Raw genomic sequence first — 6,076 nt, forward strand, 5'->3', positions numbered from 1 at the left:
GGGCAGGGGAAGGTGGTTTATTTGGGACACCTGGTAGGTGGAGAACAGATTGCACCACTTCAGGGGAAAATCCAAACTATTATAGATTGGGTTCCCCCTACAACTCAGTCTCAGGTGAGAGCCTTTTTAGGCCTCACTGGGAACTATAGGAGGTTCATAAAGAACTATGGCTCCATTGCAGCCCCTCTTAATGACCTCACATCTAAAAAAATGCCTAAGAAGGTATTATGGACAGCAAACTGTCAGAAAGCTTTTGAGATGCTGAAGCAGGCCATGTGCTCTGCACCTGTCCTGAAAAGCCCCTGTTACTCCAAAAAATTCATTGTCCAAACTGATGCATCTAAATTAGGGGTAGGGGCAGTCTTATCACAACTTAATTCTGAGGGCCAGGATCAACCTGTTGCTTTTATCAGCAGGAGGTTGACCCCTAGAAAAAAGCGTTGGTCTGCCATAGAGAGGGAGGCCTTTGCTGTGGTCTGGGCACTGAAGAAGTTGAGGCCATACCTGTTTGGCACTCACTTCATTGTTCAGACAGACCACAAACCTCTTCTTTGGCTAAAACAAATGAAAGGTGAAAACCCAAAATTGTTGAGGTGGTCCATATCCCTACAGGGAATGGACTATACAGTGGAACATAGACCTGGGAGTACCCACTCCAATGCAGATGGACTCTCCAGATATTTCCACTTAGACAATGAAGACTCATCAGGTCATGGCTAGTCTTATTGTCCTTCGTTTGGGGGGGGTTGTGTAGGAAAGTACCATCTTGCCTGGCATGTTACCCCCATATTTCACTGTATATATGTTGTTTTAGTTGTATGTGTCACTGGGACCCTGCCAGCCAGGGCCCCAGTGCTCATAAGTGTGCCTTGTATGTGTTACCTGTGTTATGACTAACTGTCTCACTGAGGCTCTGCTATCCAGAACCTCATTGGTTATGCTCTCTCATTTCTTTCCAAATTGTCACTAACAGGCTAGTGACAAATTTCACCAATTTACATTGGCATACTGGAACACCCTTATAATTCCCTAGTATATAGTACTGAGGTACCCAGGGTATTGGGGTTCCAGGAGATCCCTATGGGCTGCAGCATTTCTTGTGCCACCCATAGGGAGATCTGACAATTCTTACACAGGCCTGCCAGTGCAGCCTGAGTGAAATAACGTCCACGTTATTTCACAGCCATTTACCACTGCACTTAAGTAACTTATAAGTCACCTATATGTTTAACCTTTACCTGGTGAAGGTTGGGTGCTAAGTTACTAAGGGGGTCATTCTGACCCCGGCGGTCTCAGACCGCCGGGGCCAGGGTCGGCGGGAGCACCGCGGACAGACCCGCGGTGCCCCGCAGGGCATTCTGACCGCGACGCTTTGGCCGCGGTCAGTGCAGGAAAACCGGCGGTCTCCCGCCGGTTTTCCGCTGCCCGTCAGAATCCTCCAAGGCGCGCCTTGGGGATTCTGACACCCCCTACCGCCATCCTGTTCCTGGCGGTTCGCCCGCCAGGAACAGGATGGCGGTAGGGGGTGTCGCGGGGCCCCTGGGGGCCCCTGCAGTGCCCATGCCAATGGCATGGGCACTGCAGGGGCCCCCGTAAGAGGGCCCCGCTTGTATTTCACTGTCTGCATAGCAGACAGTGAAATACGCGACGGGTGCAGTAGCACCCGTCGCACCTTCCCACTCCGCCGGCTCGATTACGAGCCGGCTTCATGGTGGGAAGGTCGTTTTCCCCTGGGCTGGCGGGCGGCCTTTTGAAGGCCGCCCGCCAGCCCAGGGGAAAACTCAAAATACCCGCCGCGGTCTTCCGACCGCGGTACGGTATTTTGGCGGCTCCCGCCGGGCGCGCGGTGACCGCGCCCGGCGGGAGTCAGAATGACCCCCTAAGTGTGTGGGCACCCTGGCATTAGCCAAGGTGCTCCCACATTGTTCAGGGCAAATTCCCCGGACTTTGTGAGAGCGGGGACACCATTACGCGCGTGCACTATACATATGTCACGACATATGTATAGCGTCACAATGGTAACTCCGAACATGGCCATGTAACATATCTAGGATCATGGAATTGTCACCCCAATGCCATTCTGGCATTGGGGAGACAATTTGATGATCCCCCAAGTCTCTAGCTCAGACCCGGGTACTGCCAAACTACCTTTCCCGGGGTTTCACTGCAGCTGCTGCCAACCCCTCAGACATGTTTCTGCCCTCCTGGGGTCCAGCCAGGCTTGGCCCAGGAAGGCAGAACAAAGGACTTCCTCAGAGAGAGGGTGTTACACCCTCTCCCTTTGGAAAAAGGTGTCAGGGCTGGGGAGGAGTAGCCTCCCCCAGCCTCTGGAAATGCTTTGATGGGCACAGATGGTGCCCATCTCTGCATAAACCAGTCTGCACCGGTTCAGGGATCCCTCAGCCCTGCTCTGGCTCGAAACTGGACAAAGGAAAGGGGAGTGACCACTCCCCTGACCCGCACCTCCCCTGGGAGGTGCCCAGAGCTCCTCCAGTGTGCTCCAGACCTCTGCCATCTTGGAAACAGAGGTGCTGCTGGCACACTGGACTGCTCTGAGTGGCCAGTGCCAGCAGGTGACGTCAGAGACTCCTTCTGATAGGCTCCTTCAGGTGTTGCTAGCCTATCCTCTCTCCTAGGTAGCCAAACCCTCTTTTCTGGCTATTTAGGGTCTCTGCTTTGGGGAATTCCTTAGATAACGAATGCAAGAGCTCATCAGAGTTCCTCTGCATCTCTCTCTTCACCTTCTGCCAAGGAATCGACTGCTGACCGCGCTGGAAGCCTGCAAAACTGCAGCAAAGTAGCAAAGACAACTACTGTGACCTTGTAACGCTGATCCTGCCGCCTTCTCGACTGTTTTACTGGTGGTGCATGCTGTGGGGGTAGTCTGCCTCCTCTCTGCACTAGAAGCTCCGAAGAAATCTCCCGTATGTCGACGGAATCTTCCCCCTGCAACCACAGGCACCAAAGAACTGCATAACCGGTCCTCTGGGTCTCCTCTCAGCACGACGAGCGAGGTCCCTTGAACTCAGCTACTCTGTCCAAGTGACTCCCAAAGTCCAGTGACTCTTCAGTCCAAGTTTTTGTGGAGGTAAGTCCTTGCCTCCCCACACTAGACTGCATTGCTTGGAACCGCGTGTTTTGCAGCTACTCCGGCTCCTGTGCACTCTTGCAGGATTTCCTTTGTGCTCAGCCAAGCCTGGGTCCCCAGCACTCTAACCTGGATTGCACGACCTTCTGAGTTGTCCTCCGGCTTCGTGGGACCCTCTTGTGCAACTTCGGGTGAGCTCCAGTTCACTCCATTTCATAGTGCCTGTTCTGGCACTTCTGCGGATGTTGCTTGCTTCTGAGTGGGCTCCTTGTCTTGCTGGATGCCTCCTCTGTCTCCTCACGCAATTGGCGACATTCTGGTCCCTCCTGGGCCACAGCAGCATCCAAAAACCCTAACCGCGACCTTTGCAGCTAGCAAGGGTTGTTGACGGTCTTTCTGCACGAAAACACCTCTGCACGACTCTTCACGACGTGGGACATCCATCTTCCAAAGGGGAAGTTTCTAGCCCTTGTCGTTCTTGCAGACTCCATAGCTTCTACCATCCGGTGTCAGCGTCTTTGCACCCAAAGCTGGCATTTCCTGGGCATCTGCCCACTCCCGACTTGATCGTGACTTTTGGACTTGGTCCCCTTATTCCACAGGTACTCTTGTCTGGAAATCCATCGTTGTTGCATTGCTGGTGTTAGTCTTTCCTGCAGAATTCCCATATCACGACTTCTGTGCTCTTTGGGGAAATTAGGTGCACTTTGCACCCACTTTTCAGAGTCTTGGGGTGGGCTATTTTTCTAACCCTCACTGTTTCTTTACAGTCCCAGCGACCCTCTACAAGGTCACATAGGTTTGGGGTCCAGTCGTGGTTCGCATTCCACTTCTAGAGTATATGGTTTGTGTTGCCCCTATCCCTATGTGCCCCCATTGCATTCTATTGTGACTATACATTGTTTGCACTGTTTTCTATTGCTAATACTGCATATTTTGGTATTGTGTACATATATCTTGTGTATATTTGCTATCCTCATACTGAGGGTACTCACTGAGATACTTTGGCATATTGTCATAAAAATAAAGGCCCATATTTATACTTTTTGACGCTGAACTGCGCTAACGCAGTTTAGCGTCAAAATATTTAGCGCCGTCTAACGCCATTCTGAAGCGCCATGCGGGCGCCGTATTTATGGAATGGCGTTAGCCGGCGCTAGCAGACCGGCGCTGCCTGGTGTGCGTGGAAAAAAAACACGTACACCAGGCAGCGCCGGCGTAGGGGGAAAATGGCGTTAGGGCGTCTTAAAATGGGGCAAGTCAGGTTGAGGCAAAAAAATTGCCTCAACCCGATTTGTGCCATTATTTTCGACGCCCAGACGCCATTTAAATGACTCCTGTCTTAGTAAAGACAGGAGTCATGCCCCCTTGCCCAATGGCCATGCCCAGGGGACTTATGTCCCCTGGGCATGGTCATTGGGCATAGTGGCATGTAGGGGGGCACCAATAAGGCCCCCCTATGCCACCAAAAAAAATTAAAAAATATAAAAATGTATACTTACCTGAACTTACCTGAATGTCCCTGGGGTGTGTCCCTCCATCCTTGGGTGTCCTCCTGGGGTGGGCAGGGGTGGCAGGGGGGGTCCCTGAGGGCAGGGGAGGGCACCTGTGGGCTCATTTTAAGCCCACAGGCCCTTTAACGCCTACGCTGACCCAGGCGTTAAAAAGTGGCGCAAATGCGGGGTTTTTTGACCCGCCAACTCCCGGGCGTGATTTTTGCCCGGGAGTATAAATACGACGCATTTGCGTCGCCGTCATTTTTTTAGACGGGAACGCCTTCCTTGCATCTCATTAACGCAAGGAAGGCGTTCACGCAAAAAAATGACGCTATTTGCCCATACTTTGGCGCTAGACGCGTCTAACGCCAAAGTATAAATATGGCGTTCGTTTTGCACCGAATTTGCGTCGAAAAAAACGACGCTAATTCGGCGCAAACGGAGTATAAATACGGGCCAAAGTACCTTTATTTTTTAGTATATCTGTGTATTGTGTTTTCTTATGATATTGTGCAAGTGACACTAGTGGTACTGTAGGAGCTTCACTCGTCTCCTAGTTCAGCCTAAGCTGCTCTGCTAAGCTACCTTTTCTATCAGCCTAAGCTGCAAGACACCCCTCTACACTAATAAGGGATACCTGGGCCTGGTGCAAGGTCTAAGTACCCCTTGGTACTCACTACAAGCCAGTCCAGCCTCCTACAGGGGTCTATTGGGGATCCCCTTTCCATTTGTAAATGGGTTACCACCTACTTGTCACAAAACATTCCTACATACCGCTGAGATTCGTTATTAGGAAGGGATGCCCTGAACATGCCCCTTTCTAATACCAAATCGATATGTATTCACAATTCCAAATTGGGATTTGGTAACATGTTACCAAATCACAAATTGGAATTCATACCTTCCAAAATGCATTTTTGCAATCCCAAATGTCCTGTTTGCAACTGCAAAAATGCAGGATACACATGGCCTTTGTTGTTAAACATGAAGTGAAAAACATTCATGCACTGCCCAGCCTGACAAAAATGCCTGTGGTCAACCAAGCAGCAGGACCCTTGTCATGCAAACTTGTGTGGCTTTCATATTTATTATATATGAGGCAATTTTATAGTCGATTAAATCAAACACAAGATGTTTATGTGCAGTGCAGGTACTGAATTTGAGTATTTAATGGGGCTCTCCTATGTGATAATGAATTAAAAGGGAGATCAGTGAAATAAAATATTTGCCTCTGAGCACACAATTTGGTAAAGCCTGGATTGACCCCTGAGTTTCTGATTTCAAATTGTGCAATTCATCTAATATATGGGTATCCTTTTCTGTCATTTGTTTTACATCAAAGAATAATGTTTTGCTTTTAATTCTTGGTGTAATAGGTTAGAATGTGGGTACCAAGCAAGAGCCACATGAAAATCTAGGCTGATTATGGGCTCGAGGGTCCGAGAGGACCCCGAGCTGAGCCAGAGTCATCCTATGGCCTGAGGCTGTCTCA

The sequence above is a fragment of the Pleurodeles waltl genome, chromosome 6 (genome assembly GCF_031143425.1).
Source record: "Pleurodeles waltl isolate 20211129_DDA chromosome 6, aPleWal1.hap1.20221129, whole genome shotgun sequence".
Taxonomy (NCBI): domain Eukaryota; kingdom Metazoa; phylum Chordata; class Amphibia; order Caudata; family Salamandridae; genus Pleurodeles; species Pleurodeles waltl.